Genomic DNA, 16873 nt, shown 5'->3' on the forward strand with positions numbered 1-16873 from the left:
AGGTTTTCCATATCACATCTACTGTAAAAATGTTAATGACCCCAAAACTATAGTTATTCAAAAGTTACAGACTAACTTAGTAAAGTTAAAGTTATAGACTAACTTTAGTAAAGTAAAAGTGCTTTGGAGATGCAATTTAAGTTACCTATGCTTATGTTATAAGTATTTTTTCCTACTTGCACCCACCCAACTTCCAGTCTTATAATCCATTGTCTTTTCCTAACTATTCTTCTGTTTTCCAATGGTCCAGACATCATTACCACAGCAGTGGAGTAGAGAAGACAAACAGGCTCTGGATTTGCTCAATTGGGAGAAGCCAGTTTTATGTGCCTTTCTAAGTTCTCAAACACTTATGTCTGTTGCTAATGATGTTATTCCAGACTCTGATCATGTTTTGACAATACTAGAGAAAAACAAAACAGTACATGAAACCTCTATTTCTATTTGCTTGCTCTGTTCACTCAGACATCTGCAGAAAATGTATTATGAAATATTTTTCCTTGGCACAGTTTTTGAGAAGTATTTTTTCCCTTTTTTAGTTTCAAGACATTGGTCTTAGATAACTCTTTGAGACCAGGCTCCCAGATGTAGCTGTTGCTCTGACACACTAGAGGCCTCATCAAAATTGATGCATTAGCTTCTGACTTGCCTTAGTAGGCAAACATAGTGAAAGAATAGACAAAGAATAAGTAGTTACAAAAATATATATAATAAACTTTCATTTAGAATATATAGTCTTCAAAATGTAATAACTACAACAAAGAACTCAATTAAAACATAAGCATAAGATCTGAACAGACACTTCACCAATAATCTATACAGCCAGCAAATAAACACATGAAATGACAACCCAACATCTATTAGTTACTAGGAAAATGTAGATTGAAGTCAAGCACTGAGCAGCTACAGATCTTATTTATGGCTTGAGCAGCTGAAAAATCATGAACCTTTTTAGCAAACGGTTTGTGAATTTCTTTGACAATTAGACATACATTGGCTATATTACAATACCAAGTCATGTCTCTATACATGCCCTAGAGAAACAAAAACTTTGTCCCCACATAAAGCCTGCATACAAAAGTTTATAGTAGCCTTATTATAATGATGAGAAACTGGAAGCAACTCAAATACTATTTAATGAGTATCTAGATGGCCTAGTGGCAAAAGTGCTTGCCTAGTATACATGAAGCCCTGGGTTCGATTTCTCAGCATCACATATATAGAAAAGACCAGAAGTGGCACTATGGCTCAAGTGGCAGAGTGCTAACCTTGAGCAAAAAGAAGCCAGGACAGTGCTCAGGCCCTGATTCCAAGCCCCAGGACTGGCAAAACAAAACAAAACAAAAAGAAAAATGCAATCCATGCATGTGTGTATGCATATATGGTCAAATAATTAGATATGAAAGTTTTAAAAGAAGTGAAATCTTGATGCATGCAAATCGATTAAAATGTGCAGGTTCATAAGAAGGCTAAACATAGAGCTCCCCTACATCCCAGCAGCCCCACTTTTGGGCATCTACCCAAAAGAATACAAGCAAGGCCACACTAAAGCCAACAGCACAACAATGTTCATGGCAGAACAATTTTTCATTGCTAAAATGTGGAAACAACCCAGATGCCCCTCAGTAGACAAGCGGATCAGGAAAATGTGGTACATATACACAATGGAATTCTATGCCTCTATCAAGAAATGATACTGCCTCATTCATAAGGAAATGGTAGGACTTGGAAAAAACCATACCAAGTGAAGTGACCCAGACCCAAAGAAACATAAACCCTATGGTGTCCCTCATAGAGAATAACTAGTACATGATTAGGCTAGTCACAGCAGAAGATCACAATAGCCCAATAGCTATACCCTTATGAACACAGGTCGATGCTAAGTGAAATGAACTCCACATTATAGAAAGAAGTGTTATATCATTGATGTAATTATTTTCAACATGTCATGTGAAACCGTACCTTTTTGTTGTTGTTGGTTGCTTGTTTTGTTTTGTTTCTCTTATATTCCCTTCATGTGGTTGTACCCCCGCTATCACTGTGTCTCATCTGAATACCCTGGATACTGTACATATGGGCATTAGGACTATGGAAGGGAAAGAGACTATCAAAATCGAGAAGCAAAGGACAAAAAGACAAACCATTCTAAAGCAATACCTACAAAACTACTTGGTGTAAACCAACTGTACAACTCATTGGGGGAGAGGGAAAGAAGGAGGGGGGAGGTAGGGGGAAAGTAAGGGAGGAGGTAACAAGTTAAACAAGAAATGTACTCACGGGGCTGGGGATATGGCCTAGTGGCAAGAGTGCCTGCCTCGTATACATGAAGCCCTGGGTTCGATTCCCCAGCACCACATATATAGAAAACGGCCAGAAGTGGCGCTGTGGCTCAAGTGGCAGAGTGCTAGCCTTGAGCAAAAGGAAGCCAGGGACAGTGCTCAGTCCCTGAGTCCAAGGCCCAGGACTGGCAAAAAAAAAGAAAAGAAATGTACTCACTGCCTTACATATGAAACTGTAACCCCTCTGTACTTCACTTTGACAATAAAGAAAAAAATTTTTTAAAGAAATCATCTTTTCCACCTGTACAATTAGTGATAGATTCAAAACCAAGATATACAGGGAGATTGAAGACTAAAATCTTAACAACTCAACCAATAAATGCATGAATAAACTGAACATACAATTCTCAAAAGTAGAAGTACAAATGGCCAACATATACATGAATAAATGCATGACATAGCTGTCTATAAAAACTGCAAAGCAAGATGACATTGAATTTTTATCTCACTCATCAGAATGGACATCTTCAAAAACACAAACAACAACAAATGCTAGTGAGGTTGTGAAGAAAGGAACCCTTATATACTACTGATGGGAATATAAACTAGGGCAACCACTATGACCACTGTGGGCAGCACCATGGAGATTCCTCAAAAAACAATCTCAGAATAGCCAGATACTGGTGGCTCACATTTGTAAGCCTAGCTACTCAGGAGGTTGAGATCTGAGGCTCATGGTTTAAAATCAACCCAATAACAAAGACTGTGAGACTCTTTATCTCCAGTAAACCACCAAAAAGCTGCAAGTGCAGCTGTGACACAAGTGGTAGAGCACTACCTTAGTGCACAAAAACTCAAGGTCAGCAACCAGACCCTGAGTTAAAGCCCCAGGACTGGCTCCTATGAATGCCTGCATGTGCGCACACGCACATGGGGCACCTAAAAATAGAGCTCGCAAATGATCCAGTGATAGCATTCTCTGACATGTGTTTGGGAGCATACAAATCAGCATACAGTAAAAGCACTTGCATGCCAATGATTAGAGCAGTACTATTCACAATAACACTTCATAAACAACCCAAATGTTCTACAACTGATTAACAAATCAAGAAAATGTCATATATATAAATATATGTCATATATATGTGTATATGTGTGTCTGTGTACACACATAATAGAGTCTTAGTCCCCCATATGTTATTTGAAAATAAACTGATGAAACTGGAGATCATTATGTTAAGGGGAATAAGGCAACTTCAGGATGACAAAGATTATACATGTAAAAGGCAGACATCAAAGATAAACATTTATATAAATACATACGTGATCATGTACACACATACAGAGAGATCATACCTGACGTTGTGGAAGCATTTGAGGAGACCAGACAGAGGGAGGAAAGGAAAAGAAACTATGAGAGTAAGGACTATCAAAATATGTTGTATCTATCAAGATAGTACAAGGAAACTCACTGAAAACTTGAATAACAAGAAGAAAAGAGGAAGGAAAGTAATCAATGCAGGAAACCTAACATAATAAATACATTTGCAAAATACTATGAAGAAATATTTTTGGACAAATATATATCTTAAAAGATGAGAATGTAATATAGGTCTTATACAAAATGGTATTACTATTGGGATGAAGAAGGATGGAGAGAGTAAAAGAAAGTGAATATTGCCAAAATACTGATCTGTATGTATAAACGTAGAACAATGGGGCTGGTAATGTGGCTTAGTGGTAGAGTGCTTACCTAGCAAGCAAAAAGCCCTCAGTTTGATTCCTCAGTACCACATAAACAGAAAAAGCCGGAATTGGCACTGTGGCTCAAGAGGTAGAATGATAGCCTTGAGCAAAAAGAAGCCAGTGACAGTGCTCAGGCCCTGAGTTCAATCCCCAGGACTGGCCAGAAAAACAGAACAATGAAATCTGAAATTATTATCTAAAGTGAGGAAGAGAAGGAGGAGAAAGAGGAGGGAGAGAAAGGGAAGGAGTGAATCTGTTAAGAGTACAATTTAAGGGGTTGGGGATATGGCCTAGTGGCAAGAGTGCTTGCCTCATATACATGAGGCCCTAGGTTCGATTCCCCAGCACCACATATACAGAAAACAGCCAGAAGTGGCACTGTGGCTCAAGTGGCAGAGTGTTAGCCTTGAGCAAGAAGAAGCCAGGGACAGTGCTCAGGCCCTGAGTCCAAGCCCCAGGACTGGCCAAAAAAAGAGTACAATTTAAGCAAGAATAGATTGTCAAAATGAAACCCCCTTGCTAATGAAAGAAGATTTTTAAAGGAGGCATTTCTTTCTTAATTATCATGAAGTGTTTGGGAAACTGTAACCCCTCTGTACTTCACTTTGACAATAAAGAAAAAAATTTAAAAAGAAAAGGAGTCCCTATATGCTACTGATGGGAATATAAACTAGGGCAAAGAGGCTGCCATTTAACAAACCTTTTTGTGCAAAATGCATCACGATCAGTGTCACCCCTTCACCATTCTCACCAGCCCCCTCACCCCACCTCTTACCTTACTTTTAAATTTTTTGTAGCATATGCTTTGAACTTTTTACTGCATTCTCCCCAAATTCTCCTCTTCATTCATCTATAATTCTGCTCTTGGCCCCCAAAAGGGGGATTTTAAGGAAATGATTGAGGTGATAAAACTGTTGGTATCCTGATGATGGTGACACATGTTGAGACTCACAGAAAAGTTAATTTAGCTCAAGATAAATTGAAAATTTAATTTTAATGAGAAATATTTCTAGAGCAAAAGAATCTAAAATTATAAAACAATTTCAATGCATGAATCTAGAGAGGATATTTTATTGTTGTTTCTGTTAAGAATAATAAAGCATTTGGAAGGGAAAGGGGGAGGAGGGAGGGGGGTATGAGGGACAAGGTAACAAACTATAAGAAATGTATCCAGTGCCTAATGTATGAAACTGTAACCTTTCTGTACATCAGTTTGATAATAAAAATTTGAAAGAAAAAAAAAAGAAAGGACAATAAAGCAGAATTGCTGTAACTCAAAAAAAAAAAAAAAAAAAGCATTTGGGAGCCAAGTGCTGGTAGCTCACACCTGTAATCCTAGCTACTCAGGGAAGCTAAGATCTGGAAGACTGAGGTTTAAAACTGGCCCAGGCAGAAAAATAATGTGAGAAATACCATCTCTCTGTAGAGATTGAACTAGGAAAATTCTTATTGACTCTGAATTATTGATTGCAATAGACTGGCAAAGAAAAAATAAGTTAGTGATTGGATTCAGACACAACAAAAGTGTATAATAGGAAAAGTAATCATAGCTTACTATCTGGATCAAGACTCAATAGTTTTTATAATGTCTCAATAATCTAGATACTGAATAAACATAATTATAAAACATTCTAGAAAAGGTAAGCACAAGGTACATGGCCTGGTGAGGGGTCTGAAAGAAAAGTGAATTTGTAATTTCCCCAGAAAGCTTAGGCATGGACTAAATTTAAAGGCAAAAACTAGCAGCGCAGAAAAAAAAAAAAAGCCTTCAGTGTTATGGAGGTAAAAATAAAATAAAACAGCTAAAAGAACTAGATTTGTTCAAGAATCGCATAAGTCTTACTGAACTATTTGACTCAACTCAAACAAAAACTGAATTTATAGATGGCTGGAAAGTTAGTTTCCCTTGCCAAACAAACAGAAACCTGCCTGTAGAGGTCATAAATCTGATTCTAATTCATGAATCCCCTGCGTCTCAGGATTTCGCCCACTAGAGTTTAGAATCTATTCCATTTCACAAACTTTTGAATGTAGGTGTGCCATATGATTTACTTTGACCAATAGACTGCTAGTGCAATCCGGGGAAGTGTTCCCATGATCTCAGTCTCTCACACACTGCCCCCATAAACTAAGCATATATTTAAGCTAACTGACTGAAGGATAGGAGATACACAGACCACAACTATGGTCTCCAGTCCAGCGAAAGGTTTTCATAACTTCAGAAATGTGAACAATCCCAGCCAACTTCAGTATAAACAGATTCACTAAAATCTGGGACTATACCAGTGCCCATTCTTCCAAGGCACTGATATTGAGGGTCCATTCCTATTCAACACTATTCTAGCAATGGAACCAATGCAAAGGGGATACTCACAAGGCAATATGTTGGAAATGAACTCTACAACTTGGGGTAGCGGGGGATTGGAGGGAAGGGAAAGTGGGAGAAAAATGAGGGAGGAAGTAACAAGTTTGACAAGAAATGTACTCACTAGCTTACATATGTAACTTAACCCCTCAGTACATCACCTTGACAATAAAATTAAATTTAAAAAATACTTTATGAGCAACAATGCCCTTCAACTGAAATGATATGTGATATAAGCCTGGTCCCCAGGGCTGCTTCATCTCTAATAAGGTGTGAAGAAGAAAAAAAAGTTTGATGTGTTCACCTTGTCTCCTTTGATCACATTCATTTCTCTCATGCTGAGCTGACTTTTGTGGTTGAGGAATTAAATGAAAGCCCAAATGAGACAAACAGTTTGAGAAGGAAGGAAATGGCCCCTGTAACTGAGTCATTACACTTTCAATCAACGCCATATTCCTAGCCCTGAAATCTCCATTTATAGATTTAAAAAATAGAGGCAGATAGCTTAACTGACCAGCGTCAAGCGACTCACTGTCAGGGGCCTAGTTGGGGCTCAGGCTCTTAATCCTTGAGTGGAATTAGAATACTGTTGCCTCTCATGTAGATGTGGTCTCAAGTCTTCAGTTCCTAGGAGCTAAGGGAGTGTGTAATGATCATTTTCCCATCTGATTCGCCTGTCTCTACAGAATGTCCAAAGAATCCTCTCAAATAGCCTCATAAGTCCAGATGCAAGATGTTTTCTGGGGCTACCTATGATGGGAACCAGGATGACAGCTGCAGAAATACTAGTCCTACCAATGTGATCATTTGTATTTAGCACAGCATGGGGCTGGGTTAGGGACAGTGATAGGAAAGCCTCAAAGAAAATGAAGAACCTCTACAGCGTAGGGATTAAGAGTGTAGCTGTGGGGTCACACTGTGTAGATCAGACCCCCAACCTGACATTAAATAGTCATGACAAACACTAGCCATTGCCTTGACACTGTCATCTGAACAGTGAAGGTACAGGCAGCTGCTGTACATGTGATAGATAATTATGGTAACCATGGTGCTGAGATGATGATATTGTTTCATCCTAAAACAATGCTATGGTTTTCCTCATTGAAACTGTTTTTTAAGTTCTTGCTCTACTAATATCTGTACCACTGACTTGGCTATCTTCCAAGACACAGGTTTATAAAAAATTCTCTTAAGTGAATCCTTTTCAAAATTACATAATTTAATATTGCTTACTTTAGTTTCTAATAACAGAAAACACTGTGGTCTGAACAATCGCTTATATATATGTACATATATGTATGTATGCATATATGCATATATATGCCTGTAATTATAAGGATTAGTTAGGGCAAAAAGAGCAAGAGATAAAGGAGACTGGAAGCACAAGAACTCAGTCTCGGCTGGGGATCTGGCTCAGCGGAAGAGCACCTGCCTGGCGAGCCCAAGGCCCCAAGTTGGGTCCTCAGCTCCGGGGGGAGGGCGGGGAGGGGGTGGAGAACTCATTCTTCCCTGGCATAGAGGAATAAGAACTGTCTGTTCCTCAATGGCAAGGACCCAACAACAGGAGTTCACAGATCTTTGCTGCTGTATGGCTCTCTTAGGTTCTCCTCTTCTCCTGTGTGTTACCTCTTCTACTGTATTTGATAGTATCCTCTTCTCTTATCCTAATTTCTTCATTCTTTCTAAGCTTCTCTTCATTCCTTTTCTGCCATTCTTGGCTACCACATGACCTTATAGTCTGACTCTGACGACTTCTGCTGACATAGCTACTGATACATGTCGTTTCTCCAGTTCAGATTGCTAATAGAGATACTAATTGATTCAAATCCTCTTTGTATACCAGAATATGGCCATCCTGGGTCACTAGGCAGCCCGTATTGTTTAGTTCTCACCTTAGTCCAAGTACTGCTGTTTCAATAGAAGACATCATATGGCCAAATAATTCAGCCTACATCTGTCTCACCAGAAAGATACTTAATGCATAATTTTCTTACTTTATAGATATCTGTGCATATGGTACACAGGATTATAACAATGCTCAAGCTTATAGCAGCATAGTTTATATGAAAATAAGAGCAAGGTTATTTTTTAATGAATGAAATAAATTTTACTTTATCTACACTAGAAAAACTAATATGACTTCTCTTTTGGACAAATTTCTTGATACATAATGTTAACAATGTACTCAAATTTGTATAGACTTTTACAATTACCAAAACTTGTTTGAACTACACATGAAACAAATTAATGGCTGAACCCAAAATGTGTTATTCCATCATACAAAAGAAGTCTAGATTCTAGCAGTCCACGATTGAATCGGTAGTTCTACAAATTCATCAGTAATGTACCTTTTATGATCTTTATTAAAATATCTCTACAGTGAAGAGCCTCATCTTGACCATCCAAAATAGAGAGTGCCAACAATTACAGCCACATTCCAAGCAAAATTGAAGGAAAAAGAAATTAAATCCTTTCTTCTTTTTTTGCTTCACTTCCTTCCTTCTTTCCTTCCTTCCTTCCTGTCTGCCTGCCTTCCTCCCTCCCTCACTTCTTTCTTTTCCCTCCACCCTCCCTCTTTCTCTCTCTTCCTTCCTTCCTTCTTTCCTTCCTACCTTCTTTCCTCCCTCCCTTCTTCCCTTTCCCTCCCCCTCCCTCTTTCTCTCTCTCTCTACCTTCCTTCTTCCTTTCCTTCTTTTTTCCCTTCCTTCCTTCCTTCCTCCCTTCCTCCCTCCCTCCCTCTTTTCTTTTTCTTTTGCTGGTACTAGGGCTTGAACTCACACCTGAGCTTCTTTTACCCGAGGTTGGCACTCTATCATTTGAGCCACAGCTCCAATTCTGGCTTTTCAGTTATTTATTGTATATAAGAGTCTCATAGACTTTCCTGCTCAGACTGGCTTTGAACCACAATCCTCAAATCTCAGACTCATGAATAGCTAGGATTACATGCATAAGCCACCAGTGCCCCATCTAGATCTTTCCTTTAAAAAATAGTATACTACAATACTACTTATAGTTTTCTTGAACCTTGTCACATGTCTAATTCAAGATGACAAGAAAGACTGAGACATAGAATACTTTAGCTGAGCGACTACACTGTCAAAATAGACCCTTCTAAATTAACTAAATTGAGGAAAGGAAAAATAGATTCTTGTAAGAAGTCAGTGCTCTTTACTATGGCCTAATCATTGGGACCTTTGAAAACTCCTGCAAAACAGAGCCCACTCTGGGTCATATATATATATATATATATACACAAATATATAAAGTATTATATATATAAGATAAGATTCCAAGGACGTAACTCTTTCAAAACTCTTAACTTATAGTTGAAGTTAGAAATTAGTTAAAGATGAATACCAGGACACTGAAACATATGGTGTCCAAGGAGTAGAGTGAAGAGGAGGGAGGGGAGATGCATGGAGAGAGGAAGGGTAAATGAATATGATCTAATATTCAATGTACATGTGTGAAAATGGAACCATGTAAACTGAGGGGATGCGTGGGGTTGGAAGGGATGGAGGACAATGATACAAGGGTTAACATTGATCAAGATACATTGTATTCATAAACTTATATGTTAGATTTAAGCTCTTTTGTATAACTAAAGATTAATAATAATAATAACCATACTCTACAGTAAAGACAGCCTTGTGTCTTTCACAGCCATTTCCCCTAGTGGTAGAATATGGTTCTCCCATCAAATTCACATACTGTTCAGTTTGGAGACCTATAAACTCTGCACCCCCCACACTTACACACTTAGGCAGAAAAAGAGTGTACCCCACACACTTACACACTCAGGAAGAAAAGGAGAGACAGCTGTAGTGAAAAAGAAAAGGAAAAAGTAAAGGAACTGGAAGCATGGCAAACATGCCACATTCACTGGCCTTGGAACAGATAAAACCCAGCTGGGCAGAGCTGAAAAGATGCCCAGGCTGGCAGTGAAATAATTTCTTCTCTTGGCCCCTCTGGTAGACTCTGGTTCTAATTTCTGCAAAAAAAAAAACAAAAAACAAAAAACCATTCTCATTCATTCTCCTGACCTTTGGCTTTTTCTCCTGGAACATTTCCCCTGTGGCCACAGTAAATGGGGTCTGGGAAGGTTTGACTTTGGGAATCTGCATGGCTTTGAGAGCCCACCTCCAAATGGGATCCAAGATTCACTTAAGGGATTCAACTTCAAAAAGGGTACTATGGGTCAAATTTGTGGTCTTTTTGCCAATATCCTTCCATGTCTTTGGAGGCTTCTGAAATATTTGTTTCCAATTACTTTCAAACACAAATAACCAGTCTTGTCTATATTTATTTTTTTTTGGCCAGTCCTGGGCCTTGGACTCAGGGCCTGAGCACTGTCCCTGGCTTCTTCCCGCTCAAGGCTAGCACTCTGCCACTTGAGCCACAGCGCCGCTTCTGGCCGTTTTCTGTATATGTGGTGCTGGGGAATCGAACCTAGGGCCTCGTGTATCCGAGGCAGGCACTCTTGCCACTAGGCTATATCCCCAGCCCTATATTTAATTTTTTTTTTTTTTTTTTTTTTTTTTTTTTGCCAGTCCTGGGCCTTGGACCTCAGGGCCTGAGCACTGTCCCTGGCTTCTTCCCGCTCAAGGCTAGCACTCTGCCACTTGAGCCACAGCGCCGCTTCTGGCCGTTTTCTGTATATGTGGTGCTGGGGAATCGAACCTAGGGCCTCGTGTATCCGAGGCAGGCACTCTTACCACTAGGCTATATCCCCAGCCCCCTATATTTAATTTTAAGCCTCCCAAGTCTCTTCTCCTTTTTTTCTCTTTTCTTTATTTTCTATATATTTTCTTCTATTCTTTAGTGCTCTTTTCCAAATAAATGGAGACTATGTGGACAACATTTCATAAAATACGTTTTCTTTATTATCTTTAGTTGTATTAAGGGTGTTCAATTTTACATCTTAATTTGTGAGTACAATGCATCTTGACCAATGTCATCCTTTCCATCATTATTACTTTCATCTATCCAAGCCCCACACTTCCTCTCAAGGTTCCATTTTCACATAATGAGTGATGATAGATAGATAGATAGATAGATAGATAGATAGATAGATAGATAGATGATAGATAGACAGATAGGAAGACAGACAATAGTTATGTATGTGAGTAATTATATAGTATTTTGGATACTATATAATTCATGTATTCATAAAATAGTTAACATTCATATAAGTCATATAATATATGAACATATAGTACTATATGAATATACAATATATGAATGTTACAGCCATATTTGTCTACTCTTCTTTGTTCCATCTGTCTGACTCTCCTCGCCTTTAGCCTTAGCCCCCTCTGAAAAAACATGTTTCAGCCTGGTATTCATTTTGCTAAACTAAATTAGTTGCTCAAAGGAATTACGTCATCAAAATCTTCCCTTGTATATATAATACTTCAGTCAGTATGTTTGTGTGTGTATACGTTTACACAAGATCTCTATATATTTTCACATATATTTATAATTTAGATCTACTTCACAAAGCAATCAAAAATATATGTTCAGGAAAAAAGGCACACTCTTGGCCAAATGGTTTTGAGAAACTTGGATATCAATATGCAGAAAACTGAAAATGGATTCCTGTCTATCGCCCCATATTATACCAATTCAAAATGGATCAAAGACCTCAACACATGACTTGAAACTTTGGAACCAATACAGAAATGTGCAAGAGAAGCATTAGACCTCATTGGCACAAGCAGGGATTTTCCTGAGTAGAATTCTAGGGGCTCAGAAAGGAAGAGACACAACTGACAAATGGGACTGCTAAAAAGTTTATACACAGGAAGGACGTAGTTACTAAGCTAAAACGCAGCATACAGAATGTGAGATCCTTGCCAGCTGTACATCTGCCAAGGACCTAATATTCAAAATACACAGGAGCTCAATGACAACCTCCCCCCAAAGAATTCATAACCCAATTAATAATTGGACAACGAGGCTAAATAGGGTTTTCTCAGTCCTAGTGAAAATGGCCAATAAATACATAAAGAAATGCTCAACATCTGTGTCCTTAAAGGAAATGACATTTGGGCCTTCTTCAGAATAAGAAACCTAAGCCCATATTTTCAATGTACTTCTCACTATCTCCAGAGAGCTTTCATTAGTAGGTTTGCATGCACAGTGTAATCAATCAGAAAAGGAATATTATCATTCATAATTGCTGTCAGAAGAAAGCTCTCTCAGACCTTCAACACATTACATTACAGGAGTTAATGACAACTTACACAGACAGCCTCTCAAGAAAAGAGGCGTTTCTTGTCTGAGCTCATCTCTCACTCCCATACAACTTTGTTGAAAATATCAAGAAAGAGCAATGCATAGCAACATTGGGAAATTTCCCAACATTTCTCCTAGTACATTAGTTCAAAATCCTCTGTGGTATTCTTCCAAACAACAATGGATGACAAAGTTTCCAGATATTTTCCTAATTCATAATAAGTATTCATTATCCAGACTGCAGTATGTAAGTCCTCCCCATGTAAATACATGCTCACCATGAATATAGACCCTATTCTCTTCTGTTACTGCCTCTATCTCCAGGTGCCAAACTACATTCAGAATAATTCCATTTGCCACTATATAAGCAAAACATACAATGGAACAGGGTTTTAAACAAGAAAGGGATTTTTTTCTTCTATCATAGAAAAAAAGAACTAAGCAGACAAATATTCCAAGGATTCTTCTGAAGCAAAGCAGGCATTCCTATTTGCTCATTATAAAAAAAAAAGTTTCATTTTTTAACACTGAGGTTTATCTCTAATAATGCAACGTCTTCACCATATTATCTAACCCACCCTCTCATGCCCTAATTTGCTCAAGAAACCAATAAAAACACTAGCACCTTGGCCAGTAGCGATGCTGTGAATAAAAAAAGCTTCTTATTTCAGACCCAGAAGGATTTTGGCTTCTTTCTGCATCTATGAAGTTGTGATAGGATAATATCTCAGTTTAGAAAGGATTATTAGCAAATAATTTTATTATATATAATATACAGATTACAAATGAATATGTAATGTATTATTATCTAAGGGTTGCATATTTAGTCCATGTATACATATTTGTATAATTATTTTATATTTAATACATTTGTAATATTATATAATATTGAAATCTAATGTTTAATATATAATATCTGCTTTATAAAAAAGACAGCAAATATTAGTTTTATTTCCTGGATGAAAGTGATGCTGGGGAAGTAATCAAGGTCACCTAAAATCGCACAGTAGGTAGAATCACTTTTTTAACCTTTCCTATCATATATCATCCCATCTGTAGCTGTTCCTGTGGAACCAGAAATGCATAAACCTTGTGCGAAGTGCTTATTTGTCTTAACAACAGGACCAGGCACCAGAATGAGGCAAGTATGGTTCCCAAGACACAAATTTTTTTTTTTTTTTTTTTTTTTTTTTTTTTGGCCAGTCCTGGGCCTTGGACTCAGGGCCTGAGCACTGTCCCTGGCTTCTTCCCGCTCAAGGCTAGCACTCTGCCACTTGAGCCACAGCGCCGCTTCTGGCCGTTTTCTGTATATGTGGTGCTGGGGAATCGAACCTAGGGCCTCGTATATCCGAGGCAGGCACTCTTGCCACTAGGCTATATCCCCAGCCCCCCAAGACACAAAATTTAAGGAAACTCTCAATCAAAAGTGCTGAGCCTGGGGCTGGGAGTATGCCCTAGTGGCAAGAGTGCTTGCCTCCTACACATGAAGCTCTCAGTTCGATTCCCCAGCACCACATATATGGAAAACGGCCAGAGCGGGTGCTGTGGCTCAAGTGGCAGAGTGCTAGCCTTAGCGGGAAGAAGCCAGGGACAGTGCTCAGGCCCTGGTCCAAGGCCCAGGACTGGCCAAAAAAAAAAGAAAGTGCTGAGCCTACTACACTTGGTTAGGCCTGAGACACTATGATGTTAGACCTTGTACTAAGGAGAATAAGCCTGTCATGTGGTTTTATTTTTCTAAAATAGTCAAACTCCTAGCAGTAAAAAATAGAATGTAGGTTATCACTGGGGCTTGGAACCAGGGAAAAGTGGACTTGCTGTTCAATGGTACAAAGTTTCAGTGTGTAGTTGGATTCATTCAGAATATCTGCTGTATGACACTACACTTATATTTACCAATGTTGGTATAGTAACATAATATTGGAATTGAGTTGTGAAGAGGTTAGATCTCAAGTGTTCTTCCCACAATGAAATATACACAGTAAACACTCAGGCAGCCTCACTGAAGACTGAAGGCGCTACATCTTCAGGTCTGTTACCTTATCTGCCTTCTGACTGATTTCCTTCTCATCCACCAGGGACCTTCCTTTCCTTACCATGTACTTGTCCTTGAAGTCGGTGCCCAATAACCCCCATCCAACACTAGTAGCAAAATAATTGCTAACAACTACAGTATCCTCCTGGGGCTGTTTGAATTCTTCAAGTATGTTTCTGCTAAGGGAAGGAAAATTGGGTGTAGACTCTCAAGTATTTTATCTAGGGTTTTTTGCACTATGTGCCATATTTGGAAGAGTATTTCTATTTGAAAAATATACTGTTAAAGTACCTTTGGACATAAGAATGAGACTCTCTGATAGTTAGCTACCATGTTTCTCCCTAAATTTTATGGTCTAATTCAGAGTTATTAATGGTAAATTGAATTTGAAAAGTTGGCTCTGAGGATCAAAATTGAAGCCAGCCGGGGCAGAAAAGTCCATGAGAGTCTTATCTTCAGTTAACCAGCAAAAAGCTAGAAGTGGAGCTGTGGCTCAAGTGGTAGAGAACCAACTATGAACATAAAAGCTAAGGGACCGTGCCCTGGTCCTGAATAATTCAAGACCCAGTACCAACACATGTATACACACACACACACACACACACACACACACACAGAGAGAGAGAGAGAGAGAGAGAGAGAGAGAGAGAGAGAGAGAGAGAGAGAGGGAGGGAGGGAGGGAGGGAGGGAGAGGGAGAGGGATAGAGAGAAAATTTGAGGAATCCTGACATTTCATTAGTTCCAGATGCAGAATGGAGGCAAGTTAGAATGCTGAGAAGTCCTTCTCTTCAGTCATTCTCCCTTTGGCCAAGCCAGGGAATGAACAAGAAAAGCTTTTCCATCAGCTAGATGGAGCAGGCAAGAAGTCGAGTGAAGACAAACCTTGACTCTCTGTGTGCCTGGAAGCCACTGGCATCTCCATCCAAGTTCTGAACAAACGAGTCTTTGTTCGCCCTTGTGACAAATCCCTTTGAAGTTCTGGCATCCCGACTGGCAACTTTTCATATCTGGCCATCTTAGAGAAGGGGAGGTTGGGAAACAGAGATGGGAAGGACCAAGAAATGTAGGCGGCCTTTGACTGGCTTCAAGCCCACTGGGTAAACAGACCAGTTCCCTTCTCACACAGATTATTTTTCAAAAATGAAAAGGGAGTATCCAGCTTCGTTTGAAATAAAGACAAGGAAATGACTCTCAGCTGTCCACACACAACAAAACAAGCAACCACTGCAGAGTTGTAGAGCGTTCCATTCAAGGTAGGCCAGAGAGGATTTCTCTCCCAGATGCTGAGTATATGTCCCCTTCTAAGAATGTTTACAGTGCCTCTGTCCCCAGCCAACTGGGACTGGATACCCTTAAGTAAGACCCATGCCGCTACTTTCTTTAAAGAAGACACAGCCACAGAGTTTCCTTCAGGACAAAAGAACCTTTGCTTTTATGAATGCTTTCTTAATTTTATTATACAGACTGAAGCTGTGTGGCCTTTTGTTTTGCGTTTATGATTGAGTTTGAAACTGGTAGAGCTGATTTCTGCTTCCTACCAAACTTCTTGTGTGGCCCTTCACAAGGAATTATTTCCTCTCTTTTCTAAACTGGTAACTGGATTGTGATAGTGGTATTCAGAGGGAAGAAATGGGGTTGTATTCAGCTTCAAATATTTAGAGCTAAGTTCAAGTGTTTATCAAGCACCTATTCTCAAATTAGCAGTAAGCTAAGAAGAAAATATATATTCAAAACAGAAAACCAGAAACATCAAATCTCTGCAATTAAAAAATTTATAAATGACTTAAAATATTTGACAAATACAAGAAGTAATCAAGTAGTATTTAATCAAATCCATAGCTGTATGAAATTCACTGAAAACACTAGTAATTTCAGTAAATCCTTGCTAATGGGGTTATTTGGCATAGATATCATGAAACAGAATAAAATTGTAAACTGAAGTAGAAAGAAGAAATAGGAGAAGGAGAAGAACTGTAACTTTCAGATAGAAAATGAGCACTAACTATATTTATCACGGTTAACATCAACATTAACCAAAATATTATCCAATTTTCCTTAGTAACTTGAAGACTTATTTAAAAACAATTATAATGAAGAGATGAAGAGGGAACATTCTAAATTATTCAGATTATAGAAGAATTGCCACACGATGACTTTTTAAGATGGTGAATCATTATGTCTGGTCCCTAGACTCCTAACTTCTTCCAAAAGTAT

This window comes from Perognathus longimembris, chromosome 2, assembly GCF_023159225.1.
Source record: "Perognathus longimembris pacificus isolate PPM17 chromosome 2, ASM2315922v1, whole genome shotgun sequence".
Classification (NCBI taxonomy): Eukaryota; Metazoa; Chordata; class Mammalia; order Rodentia; family Heteromyidae; genus Perognathus; species Perognathus longimembris.